General features: G+C 37.4%; 1 protein-coding gene across 1 annotated transcript in view; it reads left to right on the plus strand.

Moving 5' to 3' along the window:
- Positions 1-1,971: 1,971 nt before the first annotated feature.
- Positions 1,972-16,651, plus strand: part of SLC20A2 (solute carrier family 20 (phosphate transporter), member 2) — a 93,060-nt gene continuing 78,380 nt past the window's right edge. Inside the window, exons 1-2 of the mRNA XM_006765519.2 lie at positions 1,972-4,305; positions 5,398-5,499. The gene's annotated coding sequence lies outside the window, so the exon portion shown is untranslated. The remainder of the gene's footprint in view (positions 4,306-5,397; positions 5,500-16,651) is intronic.

A 16,651-nucleotide genomic window follows, 5' to 3' on the forward strand; every position in this document is an offset into this window, starting at 1 on the left:
GTGGGCGTGGGTCTCGGCGCCCCCGCCGGGAGGTCCACGTGGGTCTAGCTCTAGCGGTTGCGTGCTAGAGCCGGCGGGAAGGAGCGGTGCCAGGCCGCTACCCCGGAGCGCCCTGCCTCTCCCCGCCCCTCCTCGGCGCGCCCCGGGTGTGACTCGCGGCGTGGGAGGGGGAATGTGCTTTGTGCCACGGATCGAGATGAGGCTGGGAAACACACAGGTTTTCTTTTCCCTAGTGGTGGCATAGGGTTACTTTTAATATTTACCTAAATATTTAATAAGAAAGCCTGTGCTCCCCAAACTATCTTTCCATTTTTCTGATGGTCATAAATGAGGTGTGGCCGAGACTGTTGAAGTGCTATAAAAAGCTGGATGCTGTGATAGTGACACTGTAGATATTTTTTTTAAATGTGTGTTGTAGGGACTTGAAAAATATATTTTCTAGCCTGAGGCAGGCAATGCATTTCTGTAGGATTCCAGTGTTTGGAAGTTAGCAGACTTCAGTGGTTGGTGCAGCAGCCTTGCAAATAAATGGTCACTTGTCCACGTGCTGAGGTCTTAACTATTCATTTTGAGCTAGTTCTCTAGGATCACCTGACTGCTAATTATAATTCATGCTAGACCATGTAGAGGTTGTATTCTTAATTGATAAACAGAGATAAGAGCTAATATTTAACACTACCCCTTAGGAAGTGTTCTCTGCTGCTTTGTGGATCATTTTGCTACTGTTAAACTTTGTCTCTAGATAAATAGCGTTACTTTACACTAACGTACTGGCTTTATTTATAGTATTAATGCATGTGAGCTTATACATGTTATATATATGCATAATCATATAATTTTACAACCATGTAGGTTACTAAAAAGTTGGAAAATTAGAAACAGTATTAATGAGTAATGTTGAGTAATGATTGTTTGCCAGGCCTATGCCAAATGGTCTACATGTTTTATCACATTCAGTCTGCCAGGGTAACTTTTGCATAAGCATAGGTTGCTCAAAAGTATTTGAATGCATGAATTTGATTTGAATGTGCCCAAATGTGGAATATATACCTCGGTTACTACTGTTTCCGCTTTGGTAAAATGAGGGTGTTGGCAATATAAAATGACCCCTAGAGTAAATGTGTTTTTCAAGGTGGAAGATGGCTTTAAAATTGCATAGAAGTGCAATTAGTCCAAGGCCCTGTATCTTTTTATTTATCCAAATTCCCATTATGTATCATTGTCACCCGGACATTGGAAAAAAGTAAACATTGGGAAAGTAATGGCCCTTTCCGAAAGGCTTCTTTCCATATTTAGTTTCTAAGTGACATTCCTAATTAAGGATTAACAAATGACAATGAAACGGGAAGAGTAATTTTCCAATACCAAACCAAGGAAATGAAAAACAGTGGGCTGGTTATTGCTTTGTTAATAAGTCTAACATTCGGGGGTGGGTGGAGGTTGGGGGTTGATGGGGGATGAGGACACTTTTGTAGTACCTTAGCCAATAAAGAAATTTAAAAAAAAAGTCTAACATTCATGGGTATATGAGTGTTAAGAATGTTATATTATCTGCATTGCAGGGGTTCTCCCTAATATTTCAGATTGCCATGAAATATCTTAAACATATTCAGTGTTGAGTCCAGTACTTTGTGCATTAAGAAGTTTAGTTTTTGGTTGGATTTAATTAAGCAGTTTTGACTTCCTTAAGCAAGAAGTTTATTTTGATTGTGTTTCCACAGATACAGTCTAAAGATTTATACAGACACTAGAGGCCTATGCACGGGTGGGGACCATCTTGCCCAATCCTGATCGGGACTGATCAGGGCGATGGGGCATCTGGCTTGGGGGAGGGACCGCAGGAGGGTGGCTGTGGGAGCACACTGACCAGCACGGGGCAGCTCCTGCATTGAGCATCTGCCCTCTGGTGGTCAATGTTCATCATAGTGACTGGTCGACCTGTGGAGTAGTGGACTGGTCATAATGGTCATGTAGGCTTTTATATATATATAGATAACAATGATGAGAATGATGGTGGGACCTAACAGTTTGTATCCTGTGAGAGCAGTAATAGTTGAAAAGATTGGGAAGGGTAAGGGAAGTATTTGAAAATGTGCCATATTTGTGATTAGAGCATATTGGACTTTACCTATCTTCTGATTCTAGTGGGCCATCATTGGCGAGGAAAGATTGAGAATGCTTTGCCAGTTAGTTTTTATAAGAGGGCTCCTTTAACTAAAGGCATTCTGTTTGGGGAAGGGATGAGTGGAGAGTTGTCATCAATGGGAGGATGTAAGAACAAAAAGATGCATGTGTTTTGTTTTGGAGTTAATGCTCCATGGTGTCTAACTGACTCTTGCCACCACATGCATCTTCAGGCACTTCCCTCATAGTTACTTGATATTTGTATGCAGCCACTTGGAGATAAAGTAAAGAAGGGGAAGGGGGGGGGGGGGGACAAAGCACACGGGTATACAGCAAATAGGATATATTTGGACAAAATTTAGGAGCTGGGCCTTCACAGCTTATGAAAACCGTTCAAATATGGTTGAGTGTATGTGTTTGTAAACCTCTTATATGTTATTTATATACCAGAAATATGGTGACTATCCCTTTAATGTGCTTCAATGGAAGATACTTAGAGTACATTACATGGAAAGTTACTGAATTTTTCTTTGCAGCCATTTCTGTATGCTCTGTCATTGTTAGAAAGCTGGAGTAACCCATAATGCCAGCATTGGCTCCTGCTTATAAGGCATTTAAGCAATGTTGTGTTTCATCATATTGGAAGGCAAGTCCTTCTGATTCCTTTTTTCAAAACTTGACTCTCACATGGAGTGCCCTTTAAGCTTCCAGAGTGCAAGGACCTCCTCTGTGTCACTCATTGCTATATGCCCAGAGCCTAGAACAGAGCCTAGCATATGGAAGGTGCTGAGTAAATATTTGTGAAATGAACAAAATATATTGGAATCTTTTCTTTCCGCTAGTGAAGGTCCCACTCACCATTAGCGGCAGGAACACACTCGACTTACCCTCTCCACAGAGTCCACAGACCATGATGAGCCTTTGAATGTTAGCTGTTTATTTTAGTTGGTAGGAGTTTACTTGGGCAAACATTGTGTACAGCATGATACATTGTGTACGTGAAACAGCATGATAATTTGGAGCTAAATAAAACAAAGTAATAGCTAACACTTATGTAGGATTTTAAATGTGCCAGATGCTGCCCTAGGCACCTTTACATGTTAATTTATTTAACTCTCACAACAATTCTTTGAAATAGGTTCATTATAATCCCATTTTTCAAATGAGGAAATGGAGGCACAGCAAGGTAATTAGGTCACTTGCCAAATATCACAACGCAAGTAGTAAGTAGGGAGACGGGATATGAAACCAGGCAGTCTAGCTCCGAGTTGGTGTGGTTTCTCTGAGTTTTACTTTACCAAAGACGGAAGAGACATCTAAAAGTTGACACTACCTTCTCAACTGTAAAAGTTCAAGGTAGCATAAAAGATTGTTGTGACTCTGAGCTACAGAAATAATGCTGCATTTTCCAGAGAGCAGAGGTTGATAATGAAGTGGTTTAAGAGGACACTGTATTTTGAAATGAGAAACTAAATTTTGAATCTCAGAACTGAGTGAGGATTAAATGTAACTCTTTAGGTATGGAATTCTGAAACAGTAATTCATCAGGACATAGAACAGTGACCTTTATTTAGTCTCAGAAAACTAACGTGAAATAAAGTAATATTAAAGACACTTGCTATCTTACTGTTTTTCTCTTTAAAACACTTACTGGATTTACACGCTAGCAGCAGTAATTTACCAGAATGTGAGTGTTATTGATGGTTTCCTGTGCATGTCTGTCCATTTGCTTTGTTGTGTGAAATCTTGATCCATTTTTTCAGCTTGTCTTGGGCAATAGAGTACATTATTGGGGCCAAGAAGCCTCTTCAAACCAAGTTATATTTCTTTGGTGGGGAAAAAAACCACCATAAAATTATGCAGTTGATGTGGTAACAAACCTGGAGTGAAGTCATTTTGAAGCCACGTGGAATTAGATGAGAGCCCACAAACAACATCCAGCAAGATGAAGAAAAATGGTGTTTTCTGAAAGCCCAGTTTTGTGTCCCTTTGTCGGGAGCTGACAATATTATTTTGGGGGTGTTGGGCGTCAACAGAGTCACTGACTCTAAATGACTGCATTTAGGGGAATACATACATCACCCGACCCAGAGCTGAGGAATCAGAGGAGCAAGTGCCCTTGAATGAAGAAGCATGGGCCACAACCCTGGTTAGCAGCCAGGGAGGACACACGCTCTGCAGGTATAGTATTCTGTGTTACAGATCACTCCAGCTGGGTAGGAGGTCATGACGTTGAGTCAGTGAAGAAATGATGTATGCTGCTGTCATTTTAACATCAGCACATGTTTTGGGATGGCCTGTCATAGAAACAACTTATAACTATAAGTATTGTCCCACAGTCCTGTTCTATTTAAATCCCTGAGAAAATAATTCGGAAAATTTGGTTTAAAATCTATATTTAAATTTTTACCCAATTGGCATATGAGTCTTAATTGCAGGCTCTTCTCTAAATGGGGGGGTTTTAGGGAAAGGAAGGGGATTCACTGATTCATATTTTAAACCTATCAAGCTGGATAATTTAATGAAATGTGTACCCCCATTTTATGGATGTTAGGGTTGTAGAACTGGATCCTGAACATGATCTAGGGTGGTGGTTCTCTATGTAGGAGTATACGTCAGAATGACCCAGGCTTTATTGTAAAAGTATCATGTTTTAGTCTAAGCCCAGGAGCATGGCTTAAGCACCTGTATTTTAAACCACCTGCCCTTGTAAGAAGAACCGGACTTGTATTTTATAGATAAGAAAATCAGGGCAAAGTCAGATGACTTGCCTATAGCTGGTTTGGTAGTACCAAGTGTTATCACCAGATACTATGTAATTTCATGTCTGGGAGAAATTTTCTAGGTCATCAGTTTAGTAGCCCATTTTACAGCTCTGTATAACCCAGGCTTGTTCATAACATTTCCAAGTAAGATATGAATGTAGAGAAATAGTGTTTTCTCAAAGCCTATCTTCTATCCTGGCCATGGTAAAATTCAAGTATCAATCACCAGAATTTCTCTACAATTTCAACTGATTTTTTAAGTTAATTTTAGGAACTTTCAATTATTTGAAGTATTTTTATTGTATACCCTGTGATGCCCTGTTAAATTTTGGGGAAAATACAGTATATTTAAAGTTGAAGTGAGAGATTAAATTTTTTATTTGAATTACTTAATTTTCCATCTTAGCTAAAATGTAAGCCAGAAATGTGTGAGAATTTGCACTGCTTTTTTTAGTTTTGTGTTTTAAAATGTGGTTGACTTTTAACTTTGTTTTTTTTTTTTTTTAAGGCATCTTACGTTGGAAACAGCACAATTTGACTCCCATGTTCTCTTTGAGTATGAGAGAGAATCCTAGTTTCAGCATGTCCCCAATAGAGACCAAAGAACCAGGTTTGTTTCTTCTTGAAGATGTCTGCTAAATCCTGTGGAGCAGCAACTATTTCTAAAAGTAAATAATGATATCAGATGCCTGTGAATGGACTGTATGGCCAAGAGACTCATTAAGATATTCATGGAGGAATGGTCAAAAGCTGAAGACATGGCAGATTTCAAGAAGTGACCCCCCATGTCATTTAGGATTTTTGAGCAGCCAAAAGAAGATAGTTCTGAAAATATAAGTGACAAGACGCTAGCATATTTCTTTACATGTTTCTTATATTATCTTTGTTAACGCATCTGCTTTTGCATATAATATTTGAGTTATTTTCCTCTACTGCTATAGTTAGGAACCTACTTAAGATCAGAGTTTTATTCTGTGTGGATAGAGAACTAGTAGATACAATATGAGAAATAGGAGCAATTTATTGGGATGTTGGCCTCTAGAAATTGACTTTCACTGAATAATTACTAAAAGTGCAGGATGCTTCTTCATATGATGTGCTTCTGTCTCAGTCTTTCCGACTTTAGATTCATCTTTATCTATTCTCAGCCTCTGTGTGTGCCTCCTTTTATTTTGCACAATTTTTTGGACTTAAGATCTGTTGACTTGTTTTTTCAGAGTAAAAATAAGAATTATATCTTCACAAATAAACCTTTGGTATGGTTGCTCTTTTCCCCAGGTTATTTTCAAGGGTCAAGAATAGAGCAATTGCCATTCTTTTTCAGAGTGGTTGTTCTTTACTATTTTTATGTTCTTGTTTAATGTTTGTTTTCTTTACTGTTTCTAAGTGGAAATGAAGGATGAACTGTTTTCAGTTCATCTGTGTTCTGTTTTCAGTTACGTAGGATAATTGGGTAGTGAAAATTTATAGCATATCTTAACTGTTATGGTTTTAACCTTGTTTTAAACGTCCATCAAACTTCCTGTATAGTGGGGATCTCTCCAAATGCTGACTAGTAAGCACAGAGTCAGAGAGACAGAGAAAGCTTTTGTGATTAACAAATGTAGCATTTTGGTCATTAAGGTCATTAATGTATTGGTAGGAAAATTAGTTTGTTGGTTAATGCTAAGATAATTTTTATATTTTTCAGTTCTTTTTACTTTTTGCAGTTAAATCAGTTGACCACATAAAAAATTTTCTTCTCTGTAAGTTGAGGAAACCTTTATTCTTATGTATCAAGTTTTACCCAACAAAGAAATATAAGCAAAAGAACAGATTTTAAAATTTAATAAAGTGAAATTTCAGAAACAATTTAAAAAAAATATGTTTTCCCTCGGTACACCTGTTTTACTTCATCCCTTCAATTCTTTCTACTCTTTTCTGCTTACATTTTTTCTTGTCTGTTCATAATTTGTTTGGTATTTTTGTATTTTGCCTACTTCTTGCCTTTTCCATGATTCAGCCTCCCATTGAAAATACTTTCTATTCTCTTTACTACTCTCTATTTCCCTGGGCTTGCCTCCTTCCTGGTCTGCTACCTCCCTGCTTTTGTTGTTGTCTTTTGTAATTCAACTCCTGTCATTTCTAGCTTCTTCCTGTCTTACCCCTCACCTCTGTCCACTTTGCTTCCTGTCCACCTACATTCCACTCACAATGGTGATCTCCTGTCAATGGTGATCCCTTCTCTTCCACCACCTCAGTCTACTTCTATCTCGATAGCTCACTGATCTGTCATGTGTTTCATCTAGCTCTGATTTCTTCTCATCTCCAAACTTATGTTTTCTTTCTGTACTTTTTAGTCATTGTGCATTTGTTCCATGAGCTCTTTTTTTGTTTTCCTGTCCTTGGGTGGTGGGCATTACTAGACAGATTTGTTGTCAGTATTTACATAGAACAGGATCCTTGCTGTGTATTTCCTGGGTAGCCAGGATGAATCAGTTACTATTAATTTTTCTTGGAACACTGAGCTTCCTGTGTTTTCTGCTTCTAAGAATTAGATCGGTATTCTAGAAGACTAATATTACTTTAAAGAGAGTCAGGATAGTTGTATGATACTGTCATTTTAACTCTTTATTCCACAGTTCATGAATTCACTCCCTGTCTTGAAAAATTTTACAAAAGACATCCAAAGCAGGTTTGGGGGTCAGATGGGAAGAGAAAAGTAAATACTACAAAAGGAATCAGTCAATTTCTGGAACTGGGAAGAAAACTAAAACCACAAACCACAGTCTTTATCATTTATTAGGTAAAAGGTTCCCTAAGAGAATAAAACGTATCAGGAATTCTTTCAACTAGGCCATCTTTGTTTTTACATTTCCTTTTAAGTTCCAAGACCTTTCTTTAATGTTTAACATAACAGAAACTGAATCTTATAAATATTTATTTTATTTTGAGAAGCTTGATTTCTCCTTAAATATTAACCTGTGTCATTTTGTAATTATACTGTAACATTCTCAAAGTGCCTGTGTTAGTTTCTTGAGTGGGAAAGTGTATAAATTGTATGGTCTTGCCCCTTAGGACTCTGTAGTTGTGTAATGAAAAAGTAGCTTTTTGGCAAAATTTTATTTTATGCTATTGATGATTTATGTCTTATATTTTTCTTTTATCCTTGTATATGGTATAAATGTGGTGTTTTCCTGTAATTTAGTTTTCTATAATGTGTCTGAACTGGAGGTAGACTAATGTGAGAGTAGATATATAGCTTTATTAAACTTAAAAAAGGAAGATCCCATACACACATAATGTAGTGTCTAAGTAAGTTTTAATAATAACCTTACAAATTAAAGTTTATCAGTTTGAATATTCTTTCTTCTGGGCCTTCCTTAATTGTGATAGTAGTCATTGGGTATGTTGAAGCTAAAGGAATGGCTAATGGTTTGATAATAGTACTGTAACATTCAAAACTCATGAACAGCTAGTAAAAAACATCAGAACTACAGTTAAGCTACTAAGAAGAAATTTGTGTAGATGTGCTAAGTACAGGACTGTTCGGAGATTACAGAGAACTAACATAGTAGAGAACATTGTATAGGAATATACTCTTATTACCTTAGATACTGTTGCTGCTCAAAAGCTTGGAATTCCCATTTTAAATTTGCCTGTATAGTTTTTAAGAAAACTAACCTTATTAAACATCTTTATAGTCAATTACCTCCTTTTTTAAAAAATAAACCAGAAGCTTATTTAGCTTGGTCTGTTTTGCCAGAAGTAGTTCTCAATAACAGTTGCCTCTTCTCATAAATCATAGCTGTTCTCAGAGAATTTAAAATTTGCTACAATTAAGCATATTTGACAAAAAATGTGCCCCAAGCTTCTAAAGTGTTCAGCAAAAATGACATTGGAATAGGTCTCTGTAATGACTGCATTCAGGAAAGTTGGAGTAAGACTTAATTGGATACAGAAGCTTTGGGGTATGTTATAAAAATCAGCCTTTGTACAGTTGTAATCCCAACACTGGGTTGTATATACTAACCTGAATTTAGTTCCTATATTGTATCTGTGTTTTTAATATTATAAAAGGCGTTTAAATTAATTTCCTTTGACAAAACCAAACTGAACAGTGTGCATATTCTAATTCTAATGTAGTAGGAAAAATTGGCACAATGATTTACTGTTAATGATTGATTAATTTCTTCCTAAGTTAGTAGGTCTTTAAAATATGGATCTATGTCCTAGACCAGTGATGGCGAATCTTTAGAGCTCGGTGTGTCAGCATTTTGAAAAACCCTAACTTAACTCTGGTGCCGTGTCACATATAGAAATTTTTTGATATTTGCAACCATAGTAAAACAAAGATTTATATTTTTGTTATTCATTTTATATATTTAAATGCCATTTAACAAAGAAAAATCAACCAAAAGAATGAGTTCGCGTGTCAGAGGTTTGCCATCACTGTCCTAGACTATATGATAAATTAGGTTGGGTAAACTTTTCGCTTGAAACAGATTCTTCTGATCTGGGTTGTTTGGCTTTGTTATAAAAGTTCACTGATTCATAGTATGATTAGACTTGTCTATTGTATTGTGATTTTATGTATTATAAGGGTTGTATTTGGGGTAATTTTAAAATATTAGTATTAAGATAGACTCCCAGCCCAGAATTTTAAGTAATTTTTAGAAATGTTTTTATTGATTTCAGAGAGGAAGGGAGAGATAGAAACATCAATAATGAGAGAATCATTGATTGGCTGCCTCCTGCATGCTCCCTCCTGAGGATTGAGCCTACAACCCCGAACCCCAGACATTGAATCGTGACCTCCTGGTTCATGGGTCAACACTCAGCCACTGAGCCACCCTGGCCAGGTCCAGCCAGAAATTTTATAAAGTTCAAAATATATGTCTTGTGTAAAACTTCTTCATTAAAGTCCATTAGTTACAATCAAGAGATTTAAATAAGTTTAGTTTGTATTTTATGGTGGAGTTAATTTGTATTGCCTTTTCATTCATAGATAGGAAATTGCTGCAGATGATGTAGAATGAGCTTTGTCTTTCACTGCTTTTTGTTATATTCTTTGAGAAACTAATTTTTTTTCTGATAGTGTTTTATTTTTCTTGGATTTTTGAATTATTATTGACCTCAGTAACAGTTACTATTATGAAGCCTCAGTAGGGTCGGGCTCTTGACATACATTGAACTCTCTGCTACTACATATTTAATTTTCTAATAAAGTTTGATGTCATGAAATATACTTAATATAATATATATCCATATATAGTAAGTAATATGTATTTATATTGATAAATAAGTAAATAAATGTTCGGCAGTTCTGCAGATCAGTGGATTTGTTGGAACATTACATATTCCCCACTATAAGATGAGGACATTGAAGGGGATTATTGAACTGCTCAAGGTCACACCAATAGTAAATGGTGAAACCAGGATTTTACTCCAGGTGTTATGAAATCATTTTTCTAAACTGCCTTTTAAAATATTTCCCCTGAAAAAGTAAAATTTAGTGGTTTTATGAATGCATATTGTTATTCTATGCTGTACACCTAATTTTCCCACCAAAATAAAATTACTTTGTTACTGATTATAGAAGTAATGGGTCTCAGTATTACAAGTAATCATTACAAGTAAGCAATACTTAGTGAAAAAACAAAACCAGATAATACAGACAAATACAAAGAGATTCTACCACTAAGACATTAAGACTTTAAGGGTGCATGACCTTTTACTGTTGATGTTGACCTTGCTATCCTGCTGAGGTAGCCTTTGTCCGGTTTCTCTACTGTCAGGTTACTCTTTGTTTCTCTCTTTTCCATCTTGTGCTCTTGGGAAGGAAGTCAGCTCACACCTAAGGGGGGTTACATTCCACCTCCTTGAGGGCAGAAGCAGAGCATCTGCATGTATTTTTTGGAATTCTGCTGGGGAGATTTAGCTGTCCTCCCCATTTACTTATATCATTATAGGCTAATGGATATTTATACTTTGGATTATAATTCAATGCAACTTTATTGCTGTATCTGTTGCCATATTAGCCATTAGGAGCTAATATTTGATCTGGCTCCTGTGTCCCTTTGCTATACCCCTAGCATTGTGGATTAATATTTTCATTTTCTACATAACTGCATAGCATTCCATTATAAGAGTATGCCATAATATATTTAATCCCTTATTAAGAGGGTAATTTGGTTAGCACATTTTTTGTTACAAACAGTATGTGATGAGTAGTCTTCAAAAAATATATTTATGCAATATTGATAGTTTACTCAGGAAAAATGCTGTATTAAAGGACTGCTCACTTTATGTTTTGTGATATGTGACTTTATCTTAAAGATTTTTAAGTGGATTCCTGAGGAGCGAGCATTTTCACTTCATCAATGGGAAACAGTGGTGTGTTTATCACTGTGGTTGCCTCCCTTTTTTTTCAGTGACAATAAACAGTGAGCAGGCTCAACCCGGTAAAACAAAACATTCTCAGTAAGTAAAAGCTGGAAGCATCCTTAGAAACCATGTACCATTCTGCATTTAGAAAAAAGAAACTGGTATGCTAAATGAGATGGGAATATGCAGTAGCAGAAGCATTCAAGAGTCTGGATTTCTGCATAAATCTCAATTTCTTGTTACATGGGTATGTTTTATATCCTGTGTAAGGAAATACAAAACTTTTTTTTTTAAATATATATTTTATTGATTTTTCACAGAGAAGAAGGGAGAGGGATAGAGAGTTAGAAACATCGATGAGAGAGATCGACCAGCTGCCTCCTGCATGCCCCCCACTGGGGATGTGCCCGCAACCAAGGTACATGCCCTTGACCGGAATCGAACCTGGGACCCCTCAGTGTGCAGGCTGACACTCTATCCACTGAGCCAAACTGGTTTGGCAAAACATTTTATGTTGGACAATTTTAAACATATGCCAAAGAAAACAAAATAGTATAATTAATCTCTATGTCCCGATTACCCAGCTATATCAGTTTGTGGTCAATCTCGTTTAAAACTCCCACCCACTCTCCCACACCATGTTAATTGAAAGCGTACCCAGATATTAAATCATTTCATCTGTAAATATTTTTTAAAAATATTTTTTCCAAAGCACAATCACAATTGTCATTATCAAACCTTAGAAATATTTCCATTCAAGGATAGTTATAAAATCTTCCAAAGTTTGTATTCACAAAGAAATTTAATTTGGCATTACTGAAAATGTACTTTTTTGGTATAATTCTCCAGAGACTATAGAGAGATTCTAATGTATATCTTTCCACCATGCAAAATGGCACATTAAGTGGATTACTTGATTGTTTGTAACTTTAAGGGTGATGAATACTGCCAATGTTTTAAATATTTTTCTGAGGTTTCACTAGATAATTAAAATAGAGATTCTATTTCTCTCTAGAAAAACACCCCATATCTCAGAGGCTTTACAACCAAAATAACTAATTTCCTTTTAAATACCCATTTACTTGCATTGAGTTTATCCTAAAATTGCCTGTTTGTTTGCTGTTAAATATGCAATAATCTAAACTGGAGATGGAAAAATACAGAAGGTCAGAAATTTTCCTTTTGCCTTTTCTAAGTCAGACAAACCAATCTTAACTATTTCATTTAAAACTATTTTATTACAAATAAATATTCATCCTATTAGCCCTATTGTTTATTATATGCAGATTCATGTTTTATTCTAACCCAGTTTAGACTTTCCTGCCTTGTATTTGAACAGTGTTGTAGACTTTCTATTTTCATTCGTGAAGAGTCTTTGTTATAGGCAATCAGCTTTATTTTCCTTCCATTTTTAGTGCCCTGTTTGTATTATTTTTTAATATTGGCTCACTTTAATCTACTTATTTTTATTCAGCAAACACCTTTTAGAGAGTCAGTGCTATATTTCTTCTAATTTCTAAGCAAAAGTTGAAAGATGAATAAAAAATAATCCCAGTTTCAAATAGATATCGGTCAAGTGCATTCAATTATCCTAGGCTAATGTGTATTATGGATTTAAGTTCTTGGAAAATAGAGTATTTAGTGTAGTGTGTTGTGATTTACTTCTGTAGCATTTCACTCATTTTACTATTTTAAGCTACTTTTAAATTTTAAACACTTTGTTGATACACAAATGATACTTTTTCCTTAAAATTCTCTTTGCTTTGAAATAGTCTTAATTTTAACTTTGACATCATTGCTACTTGCCAATTGTGTGAGCTTAATTGAATTTCTTATCTTTCAGTTTTGTCATCCCTAAAGCAAGGCTATTAATTAGCAGCCACCTAATTGGTTTGTTGAGTTAAATGAGATAAGCTATGTTTCCTGGCACATAAATGCTCCATAAATATTATTCCAGTCATCTTTTTTCTTTCCAGCCATCTAATATATTGTTCCCCTTTACTTGTTTACACTTTCACTTAGATTAAGAAAAATGAGGGGAGAGGTGTTGGGGGGAAGAGATTTAAAAAACCATCCTATATAATAAAAGACTAATATGCAAATTGACCAAACAGCAGAACGACTGGTCTCTATGATGCGCACTGACCACCAGGGGGCAGACGCTCAACGCAGGAGCTGTGCCCTGGTGGTCAGTGGGCTCCCACAGAGGGAGTGCTGCTCAGCTGGTTCATGGCTGGAGAGCGCAGCGGCTGTGGCGGGAGCCTTTTCTGCCTCCGTTGCAGGTGGGTCAGTCGGACAGTAAGGAGCGAGGGTTCCCAGACTGTGAGAGCCCCAACTGTGAGGGGGATGTCCCGGACTGTGAGAGGGTGCAGGCCTGGCAGAGGGACCCCCACTTCCCTCCAGTGCACGAGTGTCGTGCACTGGGCCTCTAGTCCTGTATAATAAAAGCCTAATATGTAAATCGACCCAACGACAGAATGACTGGTCACTATGACATGAACTGACCACCAGGGGGCAGATGCTCAATGCAGGAGCTGCCCCCAACCCGGAGACCCCAGGCCAGCCAAGGCAGGTGCCAGCAGGGGGCCCCCTGATCACCTCACAGATTGGCCCTGATGGCCAGCCAGGCCTAGGGACCCTACCCATGCACAAATTTTGTCAGGCCTCTAGTATATATATAACACACATACACAGACAACTGTGGTGATAATCAGAGGGAAAGGTGGTAGGGTTAGGTGAAGGTGGGCAAAGGGGGGATAATTGGGGACATAAAGAGACTGTTTGGGGTGACGATTATGTTTTAAGTTGTACACTTGAATACCTGTATGGTTTTGTGAACCAGTGTCACCCTAATAAATTCAGTTTTTAAAAAAGAATGATTTATGTGACTTAAATGAAAGACCACCTTCATGTTTTCCTCAAACTTAAAAAAAAACAAACACATTTTTTTGAAATAATTACAGATTCACAGGAAATTGCAAAAAATATAGAGAGGTTCCATGAATCCTTCACCAAGTCTCCCCCAAAGGTAACTATAGTATAAGATAAAACCAGAAAATCCATATAGGTACGATCCACAAGCTTATTCAGATTTCTCTGGTTTACATCCCCAGGCCAGTTAAATTAGAATCTCTGGAAGTGGCACCCAGGCAGTGGTATTTTTAACAATGCTTCCAGGTAATTCTAATGGTCAGCCAAGGTTGGGAGCCACTGAACCAACAGAGATGGCTTCGGTGCTCATATTTCTTCACTTTAGAGTTTGATAGTATTTGGGCTGCATGCATTTGTCTTCTGTGTATTGGACTAATGTAGGTTCCACATACCTTTTATTTATGGCTCTGCTGACATGTACTAGTATATTTTCCTAAGAGGGAGGGGGACCCACACTTACGAATTGTGGACACATTTAACTGTGTGACACAACCTTAATATGTCTAACAGAAGGATGAGTGCCTAGGAAGTGGAATCAAACACTAAGAACAGTGAGAAACTCAGAATCATTCAAAGTTAAAAAGGAGTTAGGTTTCATCCAGTACATACTATGGGTGGGAAACATTTGGGGAAATTATTTAGAAAACCTATGTGGAGACTTTGGGTAAGAGATCTGAGTCTTTATTGATAGGTCCTGTTGTCAGCCTTATTTATAAAATTTTTTATAAATTTATAAAATTTTTTAATGTTTTACTTAGTAAGAGCTATATTTACTTACAGAAAGTGAAAGTATGCACGAATGAATAAAAAAAAAATCCTCCACCCATGTTCACAGCCTGATATGAATTCTTCCACACATTTTTCTATATTCATAAAAGTACTTTTAACAACATAAGGTCTGTGAATTTTTTCTTTTTTAGGTGGGATCATACTCTGCATTATTCTGAAGCTTGCTTTTCCTACTAAATAGATCATGGATATTTCTCCATGAAAATAGATAATAGGTCTAACGCTTGTTTAAAAAAAATGAATAAAGTCTTCCACATACCATAATTTATGAACATTCAGGATGTTTCCTCTTGTTTTCCCCCCACTATAAACAAAGGTGCAATGTACATCTTTGTATATATAACTGTAGATACTTCTGCTTTGTTTCTAAAGTAGTCTTACAATTTCTGCTTTGGTTTTGGTCAGATTTCTTAGTTTCTGGATGCCTTCTCTAGATCATCAGAATGAGTGAGTTAATGTCAGTCAATTTCAAGTTAATTGGCTTCTTTTGGGTATTAAGTTGGACATTAGATAGAAAAATCAATTATTTTTAAAATGGTTATTAATGAATCCTAGTGATCAGTTTTTTCATAGGTACTAGAATCCCTAAGGTAAGGGACCTTAGTAGAAAGCTAATGGATGGGCTTCATGGGGGTCCATGATTCATCTAATATTCATTGTAAAATTTTATATAAATGAACATTTTATTGCTTTCATCAGATTTTCATAGGGCTCTTACCCAGAGGAAGGTTGAAAATTAAATATATATATGTGTGTATCTATACTAATAAATGGGTAATATGCTAATTAGACTGGGAGACCTTCCAGACAAAGCCATGGTGGCGGGGCCGAGGCAGAGGCAGGGGCGATCAGGCCAGGAGGGAAGGGCATTTGGGGGTGATCAGGCTGGCAGAGGGGCACTTGGGGGCAATCAGGCCAGCGGAGGGGGGGGCAGTTGGGGGCAAGCAGGCTGGCAGGCAGAGTGGTTAGGGGTGAGCAGGCAGGCAGGCAGGTGAGCAGTTAGGAGCCAGCAGTTCCGGATTGCGAGAGGGATGTCCGACTGCCAGTTTAGGCCCGATCCCTGTGGGACATCCCCCAAGGAGTCCCAGATTGGAGAGGGTGCAGGCTGGGTGTAGAGACACCCCTCCACCCTGCACAAATTTTGTGCACTGGGACACTAGTATATATGTGTGTGTGTGTGTGTGTGTGTGTGTATGTGTTTGTGTATCCTATCTAATAATAGAGAAACATGGTAATTAACCATAACTTCGCTACCCTTCCCATTGGCTAATCAGCAAGATGTGCAAATTAACTGCCAGCCAAGATGGTGGCCAGCAGCCAGGCAGCTGAAGCGAACATGAACATGAGGCTTGCTTACTCCAGTGATGGAGGAAGTCAACGTTCCCCTCCCTGCCTGCTGCAGCTCAGCTCTGAGCTCCGGATGAAACAATGTTGCAATTATAGAACCTAAACAAACCCCAGAAACCTGCTTTCAGCCAGTGTGGCCTCAGAGCTTAAAGTGGCCAGTGATGGCAACAGAGTTTCAATTATAGAATCTGAACAAACCCAGGGACCTGCTTTCAGCTGGCAACGGCCTCAGAGCTGGAGCCTGCTCTCAGCTCCAGTGACAGCTATAGAAGGTAAATTAATCCCAGAATAATTTTAGAAAAAAGAAAAAAGGAGAGGCTGGGAGCTTC

Source organism: Myotis davidii, unplaced genomic scaffold, assembly GCF_000327345.1.
Source record: "Myotis davidii unplaced genomic scaffold, ASM32734v1 scaffold93, whole genome shotgun sequence".
In the NCBI taxonomy this organism is placed as follows: domain Eukaryota; kingdom Metazoa; phylum Chordata; class Mammalia; order Chiroptera; family Vespertilionidae; genus Myotis; species Myotis davidii.